The sequence below is a fragment of the Macaca mulatta genome, chromosome 20, assembly GCF_049350105.2.
Source record: "Macaca mulatta isolate MMU2019108-1 chromosome 20, T2T-MMU8v2.0, whole genome shotgun sequence".
Classification (NCBI taxonomy): Eukaryota; Metazoa; Chordata; class Mammalia; order Primates; family Cercopithecidae; genus Macaca; species Macaca mulatta.
The window spans coordinates 79,290,100-79,311,295 of NC_133425.1; the positions used below are offsets into that span (position 1 = coordinate 79,290,100).

At 56.1% G+C, this 21,196-nt stretch overlaps 1 long non-coding RNA gene across 1 annotated transcript; it reads left to right on the forward strand.

Moving 5' to 3' along the window:
• The first annotated feature begins 9,964 nt into the window (after positions 1–9,964).
• LOC144338270 (uncharacterized) lies at positions 9,965–18,832 on the forward strand. The gene is made up of 2 exons (XR_013412256.1): positions 9,965–11,401; positions 18,313–18,832. It is a non-coding gene; the product is annotated as an uncharacterized LOC144338270 (long non-coding RNA).
• The last annotated feature ends 2,364 nt before the right edge of the window (positions 18,833–21,196 follow it).

Below are 21,196 nucleotides of genomic sequence, written 5' to 3' on the forward strand. Positions count from 1 at the left end.
GCGGAGCTTGCAGTTAGCGGAGATGGCGCCACTGCACTCCAGCCTGGCGACAGAGCGAGACTACGTCTCAAAAAAAAAAAAAAAAAAAATCCTCACAGGTAGCAAACCAAGCCAGGCGTTAAACCTGCACTCAGAGCCTGCACAGCCGCTCACTGCTCCCTTGCAGGGATTCAGTAACGATACTCAGAACCAGAGCAGGCATTTGGGGCTGCCCCAACCAGCTGCTCTTCCTGCTTTCTTCGCCGAAGCTTCCCCGGGGCTCTTCCGGCTCCCAGTCCGAGCCTCCTGTGGTCAGCTCCTCCTTGCCCAGCCCCGTGGTCAGTCCTCCTTGCCCAGTCGTCGTTTGCGGTAGAGCAGGGGCGTGATCATTTGCAAATGTCCCAGAGGGCCCCCTCCAGCCACTTCACATGGGTCTCAACTCAGGCTGACTGAGGACATGACTTTCTGCTTCAGGAACGGAGCCCAGATCACAAATCCAAACCCCGCTAAATCTAGAGGCCATGGGTCCCAAACACCAGTCATTTGCTGACCACTGTCACAATTTTTTAATATCACTCCCATCAATAAAAGCTGGATTGTTTTCATGAAGTAGAAGTTGAAAGTAAAAAGTAATACAAAAACAAAACAGCGGCCGGGCGCGGTGGCTCAAGCCTGTAATCCCAGCACTTTGGGAGGCCGAGACGGGCGGATCACGAGGTCAGGAGATCGAGACCATCCTGGCTAACATGGTGAAACCCCATCTCTAAAAAACTACAAAAAAAAAAAAAAAAAAACTAGCCAGGCGAGGTGGCGGGCGCCTGTAGTCCCAGCTACTTGGGAGGCTGAGGCAGGAGAATGGCGTAAACCCGGGAGGCGGAGCTTGCAGTGAGCAGAGATCCGGCCACTGCACTCCAGCCCGGGCGACAGAGCGAGACTCCGTCTCAAAAAAAAAAAATTAAACTTCAGTTAGATATAGTTGCTTTCTCTCTCAAAAAAAATTTGGGCGTGGGAGGATTAATAAATGTTAAGGTTTTTTAAACATATATTAAGAACCAAACAGACTTTCTCTTTGAGGACTCAGAAAGTCCTCAAAAGACTTGTGAAGGAGCAAGAATTGGAAAAGACTTAAATGAGGTTATTGCTTCGTCCAGGAGCCACCAGGTTATCACACATCTCACACCCTGGGCAACCAGTGGTAAGCACTGGGACCAGAGGGAGAAGCTACGTGCAGGTGGAAGCCAGAGCTTGGCGTCCTGGGAGGAGGAGCTTCCCTACGTGACCAGGAGTTGGGGTACCCCAGCAGAACCTGGCCTCTGCTTGGCACAGGGGCGTTGGGGACCAGCCAAATCCTGCAGGCCTTCCAGAGCTCCGAAATACTTTACTTATTAAGCTTTCACTTAAAATCTCATTTGTAACTGCACTGGAAGTGGCCGATTCACAAATGTGATGCATCAGATATTAGCACGTTGGAACCACCAACCTGTCACCGTGTGGTATGAGGTCATCCCGACTCTGTAAGCCCTCAGCATACCCAGGCTTCTCCCAAAATCTGTGAGTTGGAGCACACACACAGAGAACAGTCTGAAACTCTTGTAATTTGCAGCTTTTTATCTGTGTGAATCAGAGTTCCCGCTCATTCCGGTGCAAGCACAGACACACGCTGGCTTAGAAACCAGCAGCGGACACAAACCTCTGCTGCCCAAGTGTTGCAATCCTCAAAGCAGCTTTGTGGTTGAAAGTGGAGATTTTTACCCACGACCTCAGGATCATGAAGGCACCACCCAATGGTAAAGCAGTCGATTGCCAAACCTCTTCTGAAACGAATGTGAGGCTTTCACAACAGTAATCCGCACTGGCCTTAGACCCAGGCAGGAGGGCACCTGCCACGGACCCCACACTTGAGAGGCCCTTACGTGTCACAGACCCACACACAGGACGGGTTCCTGTGTCCCTGAAATACAGCACTCAGTGCTGGCCTGGACTTAGCGTCCACTCTCGCACAACCACTGCCCAAGCCTCGAAGAAACGTTGTCTGCGTCTCCCGCTTGACAACATTGAAACAAAGGCCACTGTGTCTAAATGCGTGAAGGCAGGTAGGTTGTGCATCACCAACAGAGACAGACATTGTACTGTAGCTGAGGCAGGGTCTGAGGGGTGGGAGAGCTGAGGTGAGAGAAGAGGTGCAGTCATTGAGTTGTCTGGTCCTTGCTCTCTGATAGCAGGAGTCCAGGAGCCTCTTGCCTGACAAAGTCCAGCTTCCCATGGAGCAGGTGTAATTTATGAATCACAGTCGACTGCATTCAGTTACCCATCCAGATGGTGCCAGCGCATCCATATGACGCGCAGTCATCTCTGACATCTTGCTGACCTTTAGGCACATAAAAACACAGCTGTACCCAGTTTTTTCCAACTGTATTGTTACACAGGACAGAGGCTAGAAAATATTTTATTAGAACCCAGAGATGGGCCCTGAGCTGGCATTGTCACTTATGAGCCGTGTGGCCATTACTAAATTTACAATAAGTAAATGTATCCATTTTGGCTGGGCATGGCCGTTCATGCCTTAATCCCAGCACTTTGAGAAGCCAAAGCAGGAGGATTCCTTGAGCCCAGGAGCTGGAGCGCCTGGGCAACATAATGAGACCCCCATCTCTACAAAAAATAAAAATAATATTAGCCAGATGTGGCAATGAGCACCTGTAGTCCCAGCTGCTTGGGAGGCTGAAGTGGGAGGATTGCTTGGGTCCCGGTGGTCAAGGCTGCAGTGAGCTATGTTCACACCACTGCACTCCAACCTGGGTGACAGCGTGAGACCCTGTCTCAAAAAAAAAGTAAATGTATCCATTTTAATGTATAAAAACAATGTAAACCAGTAAAATTAACTTTTTATGTAAAATTTTTCATATTGGCCTTCAAGTGAGATGTTTGTTATTAAAATGCTTCTGTGGTCGTTTGGTAAACAGTTTGAAACTTGAGCACGACGATTAGCAGGCCCTGCCGAACTGCACTGCTGACGCTGCAGGCCGAGCCGCCGCCTCCCTGGCCCTCATGTGCATTCTCAGGTCGGCTCTCGGTGGCTGCCTGCAGTGGTGACGGTGCCACTGGCTCCAGGCAGCTCTTGGAATGAGCTGTGATTTGTGTCTCCTTTTGCAGCTCTGACCAGAAAGCCCACATCAACCCAGAAGGACACTTGCTCCTTCTGATCTGCAAAGGCTGCCTCCCAGAGAGGCCCGGGTGCCCACAGGCCTGGGCCCTGGGGCCGTTCCCACAGCTGGCACGGACGACCTTCTGAACATTTCTGATGTCATCCACCTTGTCTTCCTAGGATCTGTGCTGTCCTTAAGCCGCTGTGCTGTTCACTGGGATCTGGGGCAAAGTGCTGGTGCCCACCTGAGGAGGATAGGCGGCATCCCTGGGGGTGCAGAAGCGGCGCCGGGTGGAGATGGCTGCCAAGGGCAAGCGGTGGAGAGACAGAGGGGCTTCCCCCCCTCGCAGCAGCTGCCCATGCAAGGGTAGCTCTTAGGAGAATAACCACGGGCAGACAATGAATTGTGGGCAGAAATGTGGTGGTGAGGGGGTCTCAGTCCTCAAGGGGGGTCCCGCCCAGAGTCCCCCCAAGGCCAGCAGCCTCCTGAGCCTCATTCCCGTGGAGGAAGGCTCCGAGCTGACCAAGCCCTGGCCCGATTCTAGGTGTGTCGAGCGGTGGAGGAGTGTCAGCCCAGCAGGGAGTTCCGCGGAGAATTTCCTCCCGGGGAGTGGGATGGAGGCTGGACAAGTGGAGACCTCCGTCCCCAGGGCCCCCACACCCTCACAGCCAGCAGGGACGCCCGGGAGGAGGCACCGGGTGGGCACCGAGGTTGGTACAAACCTCCGTCCCCAGGGCCCCCACACCCTCACAGCCAGCAGGGACGCCCCGGAGGAGGCACCGGGTGGGCACCGAGGTTGGTACAAACCTCCATCCCCAGGGCCCCCACACCCTCACAGCCAGCAGGGACGCCCGGGAGGAGGCACCGGGTGGGCACCGAGGTTGGTACAAACCTCCGTCCCCAGGGCCCCCACACCCTCACAGCCAGCAGGGACGCCCGGGAGGAGGCACCGGGTGGGCACCGAGGTTGGTACAAACCTCCGTCCCCAGGGCCCCCACACCCTCACAGCCAGCAGGGACGCCCGGGAGGAGGCACCGGGTGGGCACCGAGGTTGGTACAAACCTCCGTCCCCAGGGCTCCCACACCCTCACAGCCAGCAGGGACGCCCGGGAGGAGGCACCGGGTGGGCACCGAGGTTGGTACAAACCTCCATCCCCAGGGCTCCCACGCCCTCATAGCCGGCAGGGCCGCCTGGGAGGAGGGCACCAGGTGGGCCCCGAAGTGGGTCTGGGTTTGAGCCCTGCGTCAGCACCTGCGTGCGTGTGACTGTGGGAAAGACACATCCTTCAGCAGGTGTTTACTGTATACCTACTGTGTGCAGGGCCCTGTGTACCCGTCATCACAGCAACCCAACCTGCCCCTTAGGCACACCTTAGCAAAATGTGGCCCTTTTCCAGGTGCCACCACCGAGGCTGCAGGTGCTCCAGAGGAGCTGTGGCAGAGGATGGGAGCGGGGCCGGCTGGGCCCTCTGACAGAGCCACCCTGAGGCTGCCCACCACCGACCGGGCACCCCAGCAAGCCCAGGGCAGGACTTTGTGATGCGACAAATGGCTCAGCCTGGCCTCTTTTCCCCCAGCTCCCCTGTTACCACGTTGGGGGGGGTCCCCTGGGGGAGGGCCAGCCCCACTGTGTCCACTCCTCCCCGGCCAACTGGTCACCTCTGTCGCACCCGGCCCCTTCATCGTCAGGTAAGGAGGGCCTGGAGCAGGAGGGGCACGGGCTGCTCCAGGAGTGGGTGGGGTGTACTGGGGGGGCCTGGTCGGGCCAGACAGGAGGAGGGGCTCCCAGGAGGTGGCCCTGGAGTAAGGAGGCTCAGCTTGTAGACTCGGGCGCAGGTGGCCGGGGTGGGAACCCGGTGCCGTTGCTTACCTGTCATGTGATCTAGGGGCAGTGTCATTACTTGTGAGCTGCAATCTCTCTGGCAGTAAAATGGGCTACTCGGGTGCCTTCCTCACAGGGATCCTGGGAGGTGAAGTGAGCCCCTCCGAGGGAGACCCTGGCACTTGCCCCGTGTGCAGAACGTGCTCGATAGACATCAGCCTTGTCATCAGGCCCCGGAACCGACCGCCACTCATGCCTGTCTCAGCCAGGCTTGGGCGCTGTCCTCTGGTCACCAGCCGCTCGTTGATTCCCCACCTACTGCCATGCTGGGGCCTGGCCCCTTCATCCTGGTGGATGGGGGAGAGCGGACGGCCAGAGCAGGTCTGCCCCGTGTACCTCTTTGCGTCTACATCCTGTCATTCTCGCCTGGCTGTGGGTGGCACTCAACTGGGGGAAGGCTTGGGTCCCTGGCAGAGGCCTAGCATTCGGTTTTCTGACCTTGAGTCTCATCTGTGAACGAGCTTGCCCAGGGGACTCTGTGTGCCCCACAGGGTGTGACTCAGAGAATAAACTACAGGCCCTCCAAGGACGCCCATGGCCACCCCCAGTCTCTCCCACTACAGAATGGCAGATGCTGCGGCCTCACTGGGCTTTCGGTTCCCAAATGTTCAAGACCATCCCCTTCTCTGTCCAGCGAGCTCCATTCAGGGCTGAGCGAGAACGGCCTCCCAGATCCGGATCCCACAGGGAAGGGCAGGGCTGCAGTTTGAACCTAGACCTCTCCAGACTGTTCCGCTACAACCCATGGCTGCCCATGAGAACCACCTGGGAAGCTTTGGACAACACTGGGACTGGGACACCCAGTTCCCAACCCCAGACCACAAGTGGAGTCCCTGGTCAGGGGACCCACCCAGGCCTGTGATCCCGGCTCCACCAGCAGAGGCCACAGACTGGGGGTCCAGGGCCTCAGTGCGCTGCCATCCCCATCAGGGCGCTCCAGCCCTGCTTCCCAGCCCCTCAGCCCTGGCTCCCGGTGCTCCAGACTCACACTTGGTTTTGGAGTCTTTGCCCAGGAGGAACCCCCAAACCTGTGCTGGTCCTTCCTGCGGCGGCAGGCACTGGGGAACCCTCAGCTCTGAGTGTGGGAACCCATGCTGAGACCTTATCGGCACGGTAGGTCCAGCCAGGTTTGAAGTTGGACAGGCCCCTCCCTGGAGGGACACCTGGTCCCTTGCATACACAAAGGCCACAGAGCCTGTTAGTTGGAGGCACCTAGGGCCTCAGCCGTTCTGACCTCACCTCAGGAGGCTCAGCTGCTCTGACCCCAGCCCTACCACTTCCTGGCAGGATGACCTTGGGAAGGCTGTTTTGCCTCAGTTTCCTCATCTGTAAAATGCCCGGAACAGCAGCTTCCTCATGGGGAGGCTGAGACGCCCCGTGGTGTAACACAGGAAAGATGCTGAGCTCTGCTGGTGGGGTGGGGGCGATGAGTGCTCCAGAAATGGTCCCCACGCTCCACCGTATGCCAGACCCTCTGCACTTGGGCCACCGTTTCCTGCGCCTTCTGTAGGAGCAGCATGGCCTCGGCGCACGCTCGCCCTGTGTGAGCAGTGTCACTCTCCTCCCGTGCCGTCTCTTTCCCATTTTAAACATCTCCAAGGTTACAGCCAAGGGCAGATGAGGTCAAGTACAGCCACACCGCCCCCCTTCTTCCCTTCATTTTGTGAAACTTCGCTTCTGGCAAACGCGAGGCCCAGAATGTTCCACCAGGGCAGCCGCAGGTGCCCAGCTTGGGGAGGGAAGAGGCGCCGAGCGACCCCCCCAGCCCCTGCCCTGTGCCTGCCCCTGTCCTGTGCCTGCCCCTTGTCTCCGATGCGCCTCCGCCACCCCTGCAGGGCCCCCAGCTGTGCTGGAGCCCAGACCTGAAACTTGAGGGAGAGATGATCCTCCACAGACTCCTCAACAATCCTTCTGTCGGCGTCTAATCCCCCTGCAATTCCTCCTGAATGAGTTTCCTGTACCTGACATCACCAGTGACCACAAACTAAGTGGCTTAAAGCAACAGAAACGTACCCTCTCATCGTTCCGGAGGCCAGAAGTCAAACTTCAAGGCATCAGCAAGAAACCCGCCCTCTGGAGCTTCCGGGAAGGATCTTCATTGGCTCTTCCAGCTTCAGGGGGCTCCAGGCGTCCCTTGGTTCTAACCGCTGCCTCTGTGGTCTCATGGCCTTCTTCCCTGGGTCCCCAGATCTCCCCCTTTCATACATGGACGCTTGTCATTGGATATGGGGCCCACCCTAAATCCAAGATAATGTCATTCGAAGATTCCTAACTGAATGACTTCTGCAGAGACCCCTTTTCCAATCAAGGTCGCATTTACAGATTCTGGACACGTCACTGGGAAGCCACCATTTGGTCCTCAACATCCCGTCTCCTCTCCCCTCAGATGCGATGGCGTCACAGCAGCGACTTGGAGCCATGCAGGGTTTCTGTTGTGGTTGTTCACTTGGGTAAGCTTCCTGCTCTTACCGACAGTGGATGACACACTCCCCACTCCCACGCCACTTCATGTTCCTTTGGGAGCGGAGGGGGTTGGAAGAATAAACACCCAGATCTTCAAGACGTAAAGTCCCTTGGAGAGAACCCAGACCAGCCCCCTTATTTATGGATGAGAATCCTGAAGCCCAGATTGTGGCTTTTGAACCAAGCTCGCAAATCCATCTGATTGTCTGCACCCTCGTCACCACCCTCGCCTCTGGCCCGACCTTTGCAGCAACAGGTCCTTCTCCCAGCAGCCAATGGTGGCCTTTCTGCAACCCCCATGAGAGCCTGCTCCTGCCCTGCTCTTCCTCCCAGCCCCAGCCCCCTCAGGCGACAGCAGCCTCCATCTCTGCCCCGCATACCCCAAAGCTCAGCCTTGGCACTGAACCCCACAGAGCCCCGTCCCCTCCTGTGTCGGCCTCGGCTTCTTTCCCTGCTGGGGGACATCGCTGGGCCCAGCTTTCCTGGCTAAGGTCTTTGGTCCTTAATCTTACTCCTGCAGAAAGTCTCTTAAGCCTCCTAGACTGGGTTGGGGGGAATCTTCTCAGCCCGCCCAGCAGCATGCGCCATGGGTGTGGCATTCACCTCCCGCTTGCTCCCCTCCTCCGCCTGTGAGCACCTCTGTCTGACGGACCCCGGCATTTGCCCCCCCAGAGTTAGCCCCATGCCGGATGAACAAATAACATGTGTCCTGCCCCAATTCCCTGGCCAGCAAGAAGCTACCTCTGGCCTGCTGGCCATCAGTTCAGGGCTCGTTGTGGCCTCTGCAAAGGGAAAGCCAGCAGCCACTCCTGGGGATCCAGGAGCTTAAAGGTGTCCTGCAAGGGCTGAGCCTTCTGGTGTTGTGTCTTCAGGGACAGAAAGGCCAGGCCCAGAGGGAGGAGACCGTGACCCTGTTCGTCTCTTGCTTAAGGAATGCATGTCGGCCCAATTCAAGCAAGGGTACGTAGGGAGCACCTACTATGTGCCAGGCAGTTGAGATACACCAGGGAAGAGAGCAGAGGACACCCTGCCCTCTGGGAACCTGCATCCCAAGGTGGGGATTCAGACAAATGATCAAGGAAGTGTGTAGCACCTAAAGTGCCAATGAGGCTGTGTAGAAAAATGCAGGTGCGTGAGGGGGAGGGAGTTCCAGTTTCATGCAGGGAGCGCTGGCCTGGCTGAGGAGACGCTGGAGCACAGACCTGAACTCACTGAGGCAGTGTCATGTGGACGTCTGAGGGAGCAGTGTTCCAGGCACAGGGAACAGCAAGTCCAAAGGCCCTGGGGTAAGAGTGAATCAGGAGCAGGGAGGAGCCCAGGGAGATGGAGACGGGGACACGGACGCAGCTCAGCAGTGACTTGTCGATATCTGGGGTGGTCAGCAGAAGGCGCTGTTCAGGTGTGGGTGTCCCGGCCGCTGTGTGGAGGGTGCGGTGGGGGCACCGTTCAACTGGGAGGCTCTGCAGCAACCCAGGGTCACAGGGAGGGGCCCAGGGGTCAGAATCCGAATCTATTTGCAGGTGGAGGTGGGGGGTTTGCTAAGGGATTGGGCTGTGAACGAAAGAGGGGGCAAGGTTGACTCAGGGTTCAGCCTGAGCCACTGAAGCAAGAGAGCGGGGCTGGGGAGGGAAGGAAGGAGGCGTGGGCAGTGCCAGCTTTGGCGCCCAGGCGGGGAGAAGTGCGAGTTCCCAGAGAGAGGAGGTGGCTGGGCATGTCCTGCCCCGGGTTCACCCTTTACCCAGAGGCCCCTTTCTTCTGCTGAGCCTGCAGGCAGGGCCTCACCCACCCACCCAGGTGGGACCCAGCCCCCCGGCCCACCCACAGCTGAGTGGCTCACACAGAGGGACACCGTGTCCCTAAGCACCTGGGACACAGCCCCACTGCCGTCACAGCCCAGCAAGACTCCCAACCCCGTCTTCGCTCCGCCCACTTCCCTGCTCCTTGCCACCCAGAGCAAGAGGCAGCATGCCTGCCAGGGCACCCAGCCTGTAGGGACGGGCAGGCCCACTAAGCCCTCCTTCCAGGACGTGGAAGTGTCAGAGACACAGCTCGCAGTTAGGGGCCTGGGCAGCACCCAGAAACCCTGGACCTCTGCCAGCTGCAGACTCTTCCTAGTCGGGGAAAAGACCCCAAACCCAGGCCGGCTGACCCAGCGTCCAGGCCCAGCTCTGTCTCCCCAGCTCCTTCGCTGCTAATCACAATAACAATGGCAGCGACCATTGCTGCAGAGGTTACTGTGTGCCAGGCACCATTCCCAGTGCCACCCGTCATTCTCAATCCCAAGAGATGGCTGCTGTCTTCCTCTCGATTTTGCCCTGAGGAAACTGAGACCCAGAGTGGTTAAGTCACTGGCCCGGGCCACACAGCCGGGAAGCAGCCCCTGAGGCTAGTTCCTGACTCCACTGTCTCTCGGCCCTGTGGGGTCAACCCTCTGTCCCCGTCTCCGCTATCACCGTCTTCACCGCCAGAGCTCCACGCCCCCGGGCCCTACTGCTGACCTCAGACCCACAGGGCCCTGCCAGTCCCCGGGCCTCCGCCTGTGCTCTTCTTTCCTCCTGGAGTGCTCTTCCCGTGGCTGGCTCCCCACCCACTCCTCAGGCCTCAGTGGAAAAGCCCCCTCTTCACAAAGGCCAGCCCTGGTGGCCCATCTTCCCTCCGCATCGGGACCCCGTCTCGCTTTCCTGCTCATTCATTCATTGAATGCAGCTGTACTGAGCATGCTGTGAGTGCCGTCTGGGCCAGGGATGCAACAGAGAATGAGGACAGCACGGTCCCAGCTTTGGCAGACCTGACCTCCGGCACAGGGTGTGCGTTCTTGGGCAGAACTACCAGCATGGCCCGCACTGTCATCTGACCCTTCTCCTTTCCATCCTGTTTCTTAAATATTCATGAGCTCATCGAATCGTGCCTGAGATTAGCTGGTCTTCCCGCATGACCCTGGAGAATCATTGATTGCCTCATCACCCAAGTGAATCCTTGTTGCCCTACCCTAGGTCCCCCTCATCTTGGGCTCTCCCCACCCTGCATCTGCCATTTCCACCCTCAGGAAATCCCTCCTGTTCCTCGGTGGGAAGGCAGAAACACCAGAGTGGCTTCAAAGGTGAGCCCTCAACTGACAGAGCTTAGGGCCGGTGTGGCAGATGGCAAGCCCTGAACTGGTTCCCGTGCTTCCCAGAATGGCCGCTATCTGTGGAGTTCTGTAGAGGACAGGCCTAGTTTGAGCCCCTCAAGACCAAGTTTTGAGTCTCCTCACTGTACTAGTTTCTCTGTTCTGAACATTTTCCAACTTGGTGTTTCCATTAAGCTGTGGGGCTCAGAACCTGGTATCATCGATCAATGACAAATCAAGCAGGACCATCACCTCCCACATTCTGTAGACTGTGCCCTTATTAATGTGACCCAAGATTGCAATATAGAAAGATCGTCATCCTCTTGCCTCTCCCACTGATCCTAGCTATAAGGCAGTGGTTCTCCCCAGCCTATACAATGCAACCATTTGAGAATTTTAAAAATCCAGTATTATCATCTCTGGAGATGGTCTCAGGTGATTACAGTGGGTAGCCAGAGCCGAAAGATGGAGGTGCTGGTGTCCCATGGCCTCCTAGTCCTCTGAGCTCCAACCACCATCCCTAACTCCTTAAGTCCCTGGTCCCCAGGCCTTTAAGGGTGATGGTCGGTATTTATGCCAGCTGCTAACCATGGTTCCCAAAGTGTGTTTCAGGGAGCACTAGTGCTACAGAGTGCAAAGCTGTGCATCTCCTTCCAACTCCACTGTTCAGAAATATTACACTGGTAACGTGAAATGGATCATGGTGGGGGTGTTCACACCACAGATATTGGCACACTGCCAAACAGTGCTTTCCACAGTGCCCCACAAGGCTGGTGGGGTTTTTTTGGTTTTTTTGTTTGTTTGTTTTTTTCTTGACATGGAGTCTCACTCTGTCACCCAGGCTGGAGTGCAATGGCACGATCTCGGCTCACTGCAAACTCCACCTCCTGTGTTCAAGTGATTCTCCTGCCTCAGCTTCCTGAGTAGCTGGGATTACAGGCGCCCGCCACCTAACCTGGCTAATTTTTGTATTTTTAGCAGAGACAGGGTTTCACCGTGTTGACCAGGCTGGTCTCGAACTCCTGACCTCGTGATCTGCCCACCTCAGCTTCCCAAAGTGCTGGGATTACAGGTGTGAGCCAGCCCCAAGACTGGTTGTTAAACATTTGACAACACAACACTGCCCTGATCACCCACTCCTCTCCCGCTCTGGACTCTGCCACAGCCTCCCATTGATCAAACCCAACCAGAAGCCAGCGGGCCAGAGCGCCTAAGGGTGCAGAGCCTGAGGCTCAGCCTCCTGGAGCTCAGAGCAGGACAGAGGAGGTAGAGAATGGATGGGGGAAGCCAATGGAAAATGATCATCCTGCCCACACCTGCTCTCAGGGAGACACGCACCTGGGTCACCATGTTCCTCCGTGTGAGGCAGACCTGCATGCCAGCACTGAGCCAGGTGACCACCTGGGAGCTGGGTGACCACCTAGGAGGCTCTGGTGCCCTGCTTATGTAATAGACCATGTCAGCCCCATGTACTAGAACCTCTTTTTAATTTTTTGGAATAGTGATAACATACTTCTACTTAACGAAAGCGATGCTCCATTTTGATTGATTTATCTCCAACACATTCCTGGGCCAGGAGTCAGGAGCTCTCACACTTGAGTATACATCAGAACCCCTGGGTTCGGCGGGGGGAGGTTAAGAACATGGTTGCAACCAGGCACAGTGGCTCAGGCCTGCAATCCCAGCACTTTGGGAGGCTGACGTAGGCGGATCACCTGAGGTCGGGAGTTCAAGACCAGCTTGACCAACAGGGAGAAACTGTATCTCTACTAAAAGTACAAAATTAGCTGGGTGTGGTGGTGCATGCCTGTAATCCCAGCTACTCAGGAGGCTGAGGCAGGAGAATCACTTGAACCCAGGAGGCAGAGGTTGCGGTGAGCCGAGATCATGCCATTGCACTCCAGCCTGGACAACAAGAGCAAAATTCCATCTCGACGAAAAAAAAAACATGATTGCTTATCCCCGGAGTCAGACCAGTGTTTCTGATTCTGTGAGTCAGAAGGATGAAGGGTGCCCACGAACTTGGATTTCGAAATCCCTAGGTGCTGCTGGCCTGGCACCCCACTTTCAGAATTCACTGCTGTGTGTAGACTAAACCGTAATACTCCCCTCCTCCGAAAAATACAAAGTGGCTGGCTGTGTTACCACACCAGCAGGCATGGAGGAGGGGCCCAGCCTCCTCCTCGTGGATCTAGGTGGCATGCGTGGACCAGAGTTTGCCTTGAATGAAAGGCCAGGTGTTTGCAAAGAGGGCACCAGACGTGGGGAGCCCTGGGCAACCTGCCTGGGAATCCTCCGTGAGGTGCCGAGGTAGTACCATGGCCCATGTATTTCAAGGATATTCAAATTCAAATGTCCTGAATTTCAAGGATAATTTGCCAAGAACAAGAAGAAGAGGCCTTGTCTACTCAGAAACCAGGAACTTACAGACCAAGCCCCACCCCAGCAGAGGAAGGAGACAGGAAATCGGAAGAGAAGTCTAGGGAGAGAAACAGTCACGTCCAGGCTAAGGAAAATGCCACATGTCAAGGCAGAGGAATTTGCCTCTCAAAGCAGGAGTGTGGCTGAATCTCAGAGACACGACATCAAAAGAAGCCAGACGCAAGAGAGGGCATTCTGTGCGATTCCATTTATGTCAAGTTCCAGAACAGGCATAACTAATCTATGGGGACAAAAAGCAGAAAGGGGTCAAAAAACCGAGGGGTCCCAGGCCGGGTGCAGTGGCTCACGCCTGTAATCCCAGCACTTTGGGAGGCTGAGGCGGGTGGATCACAAGGTCAAGAGATTGAGACCATCCTGTCTATCACTGTCTACTAAAAATACAAAAAATTACCGGGCTGTGGTGGCGGGCACCTGTAGTCCCAGCTACTCGGGAGGCTGAGGCAGGAGAATGGCGTGAACCCGGGAGGTGGAGCTTGCAGTGAGCCAAGATCGCGCCACTGCACTCCAGCCTGGGCGACAGAGCGAGATTCCATCTCAAAAAAAAAAAAAAAAACTGAGGGGCCCCAAGGAAGCCTTCCAGGAGGCTGGGCGTACTCCCCGTCTTGTCCTGGGTGATGGTCACAGGAACAGGCATCTACAGAGATTCATCCTGCCACCCCCTTCAGTGTGGAACTCATCCCTCAGCCTGCGCCCACCCACACTCGGTTTCACAGCTTGAGTGCAGATTTACTGAGGCCTCCTTGTCCTGCTGGGCTCTGTTGACACAGCTAGGGAGGAGAAAGTCACCACCCTGCCCTGACTGTACAGCATCCTCAGTGCGCTCAGACAGTTTGTACAACGCAAACCCAGTGTGCTCAGACAGCCCGAACCAAGGTGGCTTCGAGGAGGCAGGTGGAGGCGGCCAGAGGATGCTAGTCAGGGCCTCGGAGGAGTTAGCAGGTTGAGAAGATGTTTTAGACGTCTTAGAAGACAAGGAGGCTCTCCCCAGGAGGGCGAGGGAGGGACCTGTGCGCCAGGCAGAAAGGACAGAAATGATGTGTGCTCAGAGGAGAGTGGGCTTTTAATACGGCCGGAACATGAGGTCCAGGGTGGGGAGACCCGCAGGGCTGGGGGGTAGGAGGTCTGTGGCTCAGCAGAATCTAAACTTTTCCTCTGAAGGCAGGGCAGTCATCAAAGCGCTGTAAGCAAGGGAGGGGTGTGGCCTGCTTTGCAGGTAGAAAACTCGCTTGATAGGAGGGAGCAGGGGGTAGGATGCTGAAAGGCTGCCATGGAAACCCTGGTGCCGTGGGGGCAGCCCTCTGGAAAAGTGGGTGCAGTTTCTAATACACATCACCCTCACCTTCCCTGTGGCCCAGCAGTGCCGCTTCTCGGTCTTCACTCAAATGCCCGAATGCAAACAGATGGCGCACAAAGACTCCCACGGGAATGGCCCCAGAGCAAGCTGGTAACAGTGAGCCTCCATCCCCGAGAAACAGAGCTGCAGGCTCTTCAGACAGGGGACCCGTTCAGCAGTGGGAAGGGGGAACCGCTGGTCTGCACGTCAGTGTGGTGACCAGCAGAGACGCAATGTTGAGCCACAGAAGCCAGGCACAAGAGAGAACGTCCTGTGCGGTTCCATCTATGCCAACATTGAGAGCAGGCAAAACTGACGTATGGGACAGAAGTCAGAAAAGGGGTTGACTGCTGAGCCGGGCCCGGTGGCTCACGCTTGTAATCCCAGCACGGGAGGCCAAAGCGGGAGGATCACCTGAGCCCAGGAGTTTGAGACCAGCCTGGGCCATATGACATGGACACACGGGCAGGAGTGCCCTTTTTTTTTTTTTTTTGTGAAAGGGAGTATCACTCTGTCGCCCAGGCTGGAGTGCAATGGCACGATGTCGGCTCACTGCAGCCTCTACCTCCCGGGATCAAGTGATTCTCCTGCCTCAGCCTCCTGAGTAGCTGGGATTACAGGCATGCGCCACCACGCCCAGCTAATTTTATATTTTTAGTAGAGACAGGGTTTCACCATATTGGTCAGGCTGATCTTGAACTCCTGACCTCATGATCCACCCGCCTCAGCCTCCCAAAGTGCTGGGATTACAGGCATGAGGCATGAGCCACCACACCCGGCTGGAATGCCTTTTTTTTTGCCGCCCCCCCCGCCCCGCCCGCACGCAATACTGGGTCTCACCCAGCCTGGAGTGCAGTGGTGTGATCTCCACCTCCTGAGTTCAAACTATTCTCCCGCCTTAGCCTCCCAAGCAACTGGGATCACACGCACACATTACTACACCCGGCTAATTTTTTCTATTTTTAGTAGAGATGAGATTTCACCATGTTGGCCAGGCTGGTTTCCCAACTCCTGACCTCAAGTGATCCATCTGCCTTAGCCTCCCCAAGTGCTGGGACTACAGGTGTGACCCACCATGCCCGGCCTGGAATCACTTTTTGGCTCATCTGGTCTGGTTTTCAGAGCAGGAGCCTCGGAACCTCCTAGCCAGGAGTGCACTTATAAACAAGCACCGCCCACAGCAGGGCCTCAGAGATGCAAGCTGCATTCCCGCCGCTTCTCTGGACAGTGGAAAACTAGAGACAAATCTAGAGAGTGTTGCCCAGACCAGGGTAAAGCAAAGAAGGGCCTCCAAGCAGAGCAGAGCAGTGCAGGTGGGGGGCGGCAGGCCACGGGCCAGCCCACGCCCTGGAAGGACAGAGCAGAGAAACCAGGTGGGGAGGTCCTCCCAGGTCAGTCCCTGCAGGGGCCTGTCAGTGCTGGGCCGTCAGTCTGGGGTGGGCCTGGGGGCAGCAGGAACCCCTGCAGGGCAGGGTCTCATTTGTAGTATGTCAGATTCCGGGGGTGTGCAGGACCTTGGTAGAAAAGGACAGGACTCTGGAATCCTGCTTTGCCTAGTGACAGGAGCCCCAAGGCCAGGAAACTCCCCGGAATGCCAGGAGGTCCGGCGCTATGGCTCCTCTGCAGAGAAAGGTGCAGAGTTGACTGGGCATGGCAGCTCATGCCTATAATCCCAGCACTTTGGGAGGCTGAGGTGGGCGGATCACAAGGTCAGGAGTTCAAGAACAGCCTGGCCAACATGGTGAAACCCTGTCTCTACTAAAAATAAAAACATTAGCTGGGCATGGTGGCGTACACCTGTAATCCCAGTTACTTGGGAGGCTAAAAACAGTAGCTGGGCATGGTGGCGTACACCTGTAATCCCAGTTACTTGGGAGGCTGAGGCAGGAGAATCACTTGAACCCGGGATGCGGAGGTTGCAGTGAGCCAAGATTGTGCCATTGTACTGCAGCCTGGGCGACAGAGCAAGACTCCATCACAACAACAACAAGAAAGAAAGGGGCAGAGTGCTCGCAGGCTGCGCTGGCCCTGTGTCTGGGGAGGGGCCTGGCTCACATGACTCTCAGTTATGTCACTGACCCTACCTGTGCCAGAAGTCAAGGCCTGGAGTGTTTGTGGAGTCTGATAAGAGCAGCACACAGGGTTGGTTTGGTTTGGTTTGGTTTAAAGCCGCTGTGGGGAAAACGAAAGTGATGGTCCTTCCCCTTCCAGAGGGGCAGTGACCTCTCAGTCGAGGGCCAGGGACTCGTGCTGGAACGGTCACACACTCGTTAGGAAGGAATGGAAGTCTGGGCAAGGGACTGGAGTCTGCAGACCTCCTCATGCTGCAAAGTGACCTCCTGGTGTGCAGGGGACCCGGGCACTCGCCCTTAGAGCCACTGTCACTTCTGGGTCACAGGAAACCGTCAGGGCCCTTAAGGGCAGGGACATGCAGGTGGGGCTCCAGTTTCCTGCGGAACGAGGGAGGCATGTGCAAGAACCCCCGCCGTGGGGACTGACAGCCCTTCCAGGCAGAATTCTAGCACAGGCTTGTGGGTTAGGAGCCTGTAGGAATGGAGAAGCTGTCACCCAGAGGCTCTACCCTGGATTCCCCGAGAGGGCCATGCCACATGCCTGTCATTCTCGCTGTGCCTATGGACTGCTCCCAAGGAGGGTGTAGGCAGAGAGGCCCCTGGTGGAGTTTCTCATCCTGTCCTGCAGTAGCAGCTCTCAAACTCAAGCAAGCATCAGGACCACCCAGAAGGCGTGTGAAAGCGCAGACTGCCGGGCCCACACCCAGAACTTCTGATCTACTGGGTCTCGGGTGAGCCTGAGAATCTGCATTTCTGATGCATTTCCAGGTGCTGCTGGTGCTGCTGACGCTGCTGGCCAGGGACCCACACTTGGAGAATGACTGCCCTGGAGGACAGTTGTTGGGAAATGCAGGCTGCATGACAGGAAAGCCAGTGGCTGCAGAGAGCTGGACGATTAACACCCACAGGGTTTGGTGGACAGAGGTGGGGGGTACCCCCCATTTACTGAGGAGCTAGGAGGTGTCAGGCAACAAGTCACCTTGGAGAACAGGCATTACTATTCCTATTGTATAGATGAGGAGATTGAGGCTCAGAGAAGAGAAGCAACTTGCCCAAGAACACCCTGGGAAGTTCCAGAGCTGAGACGCAACCCAGAGTTCCTGACTGCATGGACAGGACCCTTTCCATTCAGCCCTCTTCCAGTAACAGAGCTGTGTCCACTGGAGAAAGCATCTCTAAGGGTGAGCCACAGGGCTCTGTCTTCACCTTTGGCCAATTCAAAATTATCATCAAAAATGTAAACATATCGACAGGCTCACTCCTGTAATCCCAGCACTTTGGGAGGCTGAGGCAAGCGAATCACTTGAGTCCAGGAGTTTGAGATCACCAGCGTGAGCAACATGGTGAAACCCCATCTCTACTAAAAATACAAAACTGAGCCAGGCATGGTGGCACATGCCTGTAATCCCAGCTACTCAAGAGGCTGAGGCACAAGAATAGCTTGAACCCAGGAGGCAGGGGTTTCTGTGAGCCAAGATCGCGCCGCTGCACTCCAGCCTGGGTGACAGAGCAAGATTGTCTCAAAAAAATAAAAAGTAAGTATATGAAAGGCGTGTCAATCCATATGTGTACAGTATAAAGCCAAGAGGAGCCACGCCTGCTGAAAAATGTTTTAAGAGTTGGCTTGGTGCGGTGGCTCATGCCTGTAATCCCAGCACTTTGGGAGGCCCAGGCGGGCAGATCACCTGGGGTCAGGAGTTCGAGACCAGCTGGCCAACATGGTGAAACCCCATCTCTACTAAAACTACAAAAATTAGCCAGGCATGGTGGGGCATGCCTGTAATCCCAGCTACTTGGGAGGCTGAGGCAGGAGAATCGCTTGAACCTGGGAGGCAGAGGTTGCAGTGAGCAGAGATCATACCACTGCACTCCAGCCTGGGTGACAGAGCGAGACTCCATCTCGAAAAAAGAAAGTCTATCAGCAAAGTCTGAAAGCAACAGGATTCATTCATTCATTCAATTAATATTTATGGAGCTACTATTATGCCCTGGGCCCTGTGCTAGCCATCTGTGATATACCGAGTAAACTCAGCAAAACACAGAGGGTCCTTGTCCCACTGAATTGCCTTTCCTTATGATTATTGTTCATTATACAAATATAATGGAAATTAGCATTTTAAAAACTCACAAAATTCCTTGGCCCCAGCAATCAGTCTAGCTTCTTTCTTTCTTCCTGATCCCTTTCCAGCTCCTGCCCAGTGGCCTACACGTCGGACGCGGCATCAGCCCGGTCTCATCATCTGCTTATCTTGTTGCTGCTCTGCCGCCTGGTTCTCTAACTCTGTTTCTTAAGGCTGTATCATATTCCTCTCTGGGCATTTGCCAGCGTTTGCTGAATGGTTCTCATAGTCGGACACCGAAGTTGTTCCCAGTTTTTCACTATTAATATTAATGTTAATGCTGCAATTAATGTCTCCTTGTCTGTTGTAACCATTTCTCGCTTGGGTGTTTTTCCCTTGGGACTTTTTACTTTAAGATTATAATTTGGGCCCGGTGTGGTGGCTCACACCTGTAATCCCAAAATTTTGGGAGGCTGTGGTGGCACTTGAGGTCAGGAGTTCCAGACCAGCCTGGCCAACATGGTGAAACTCCATCTCTACTAAAAAAAATAATAATAATACAAAAAGAAGATTGTAATTTGGGGCTCAGAGGATGGCCATGCTTAGGATGAATGACATGAAACACCCAAGGGGAAACACCAAGTTCAAAGTCTGTTGAGTTCAAAGTCCATTGAGTTCAAAGTTGGTGCTATGGGAACTGAGTCAGGGAAGGGCTTATCCTGCACACGGTGAATGAGCAAGGTGCCGATGGGGTTCTCTCTTCCAGGTGGCCGATTCAGTAGCCCTTTGGGCTTCCCATGAGCCACCCCCATACCAGGGTCACCAGCGGGCCCCTGCCATCCTGCTGGCCTGGCTCTTCTGAAGATGAGCGTTTCCTTTAGAACCTGTGGCTGTTCCTTCAACGGGGCAGTGAATGTATTTTACACAACAGATGGGCTGCCGGGTGGAGGGGGGAGTGATGTATGCAGCACCTCCACAAGCCAGGCAATTTCTAGGCTGCATCTCAGCTCATCCTCCAACGGCCGCAGGGACAGAGGCTCTCAGCCCAGGCCATCGCCGGGGACAAAACTCCCCATGTCCAGCCACACTCCAGCCCAGGGATGTCAGACCTCTCTGGGCCGGGACCTGGGCATCAGTGTATTTTAAAATCTCCCCAGCCAATCCGCAGTGTGCAGCGGAGACGGAGGTTCCGCCAGAACGCAGGTGCCGCTCTCCCCATCTCACACACAGAAATGGAAACGCTGAGAGGTTCAGCCACAGGCCCGGAGTCACACAGCCAACAGCGATGGAGCCCAGTCCTAGCTTGTCTGACGCCAAAGTGGAGGGCTTTTACACAGCTGGGCTGGACCGCCTGGCCGCTTGAACTCTGGGGCAGGCACATTCACTCTCCTGCCGAGACTCGCTCTTGGGTTTTAGGAAAAAGAGGGAGGAATCGGGGAAGACAGGATGTGGCTGCCTGAAGACACGGGAGCCTCCCCAGCCTCACCCCTGTGCGGCCACCCTTCCCCGCCCTCCTCCTATGGCTCCTGACCTCCCTCTACCCCATTCCCTGGGCCCTGAGTCCTCAGCTGTGGCGCCCTCTTCCCCCGGGGGTAACAGTGGCCCCGCGCCCCCACCCCCCGGGAGCTGGCTGAGGCTGTCTCCCCTGAGCAGGGCACCGGCAGCTCACACCCGTGCCCTCCGTGGCTTGGCCTCCAGACAGCCTGAAGTCTCAATCCCTTTACCCCACTCCATTTCCTGTGGCCTTGGGAAGGCTCCTCCGGCTTTCTTCCTCTGTAAACTGAAATCTGTATTGTAAATATCTGCCCATCTGTGTGCTCTGGGAGAATCGATGACACAGTGTGGGTGAAAAGGCTCTGTACACCTTGTGGCACCAAACAAATATTAGCTGTTTCATGAGCTGGAATGGCCTGATCTCTTCATGCCACCGCTCTGGGCAGGACGGGGTGACAGCCCTAGCTCTGCCACTGACCATGACTTGGGCCACACCTTACACTCAGGGCCTCCGTTTCCTCACCTGTAGTGTGGGGAGAATCATAGCACTGTGCCCTCCTCGCTGGACTGGTGTGCAGGTCTAAAGCATGGGTCCAAGAAATGCACCTACAGTGTGGGCGGCCGTGGACATGAGCAGGGCCTGTGGGCCGTGGCGTGGTGAACGTGGCCGAGTTTCTGGACCCGTGCCTTTGCACCTGAGGCAAGAAGGAGGCCTCCTTCATTCCTTTGCTCTGTCTTTTCCTGGAGGTGCCCAACTCTGCAGCTGGGTTCGAGCCTCAGCTCTGCCACTCACGTTGTGTGGCCTCAGGCTTGAGATCGGCCTCTCTGAGCCTCGGCTGTGCCTGAAGAACCCTCTGTTCGCAGTGCCCAGTGCCTGCAGGTGCCCAGCAGTGGTAGAGCTGCGGGAGCCGCTGGTTGAGGAAGAGGGAGGCAAAAAACAGAGGTGGGAAGGGATGAGGAGGAGTCAAGAGAGGCCCCTTTGAATGGCTCTGGGATTTCTTAGACAGAGAGGAATGGTGGTTTTCCAATAGGGGCACAGGGGATCCATTTCGATACCAGGACCACCAGGGATGCACCCTGAGGCCACCCCTACCCGCTCCTCCCCTGGCTCCTCAGCTCTTGGGCAGCCTGCATGGGGGCCGGGGAGGCCTGGGGAGGGGCCTACCATCCAGCACCAGGGGCTCCCCAGTGCCAGGCCCCTTCCTTCAGCCTGCAC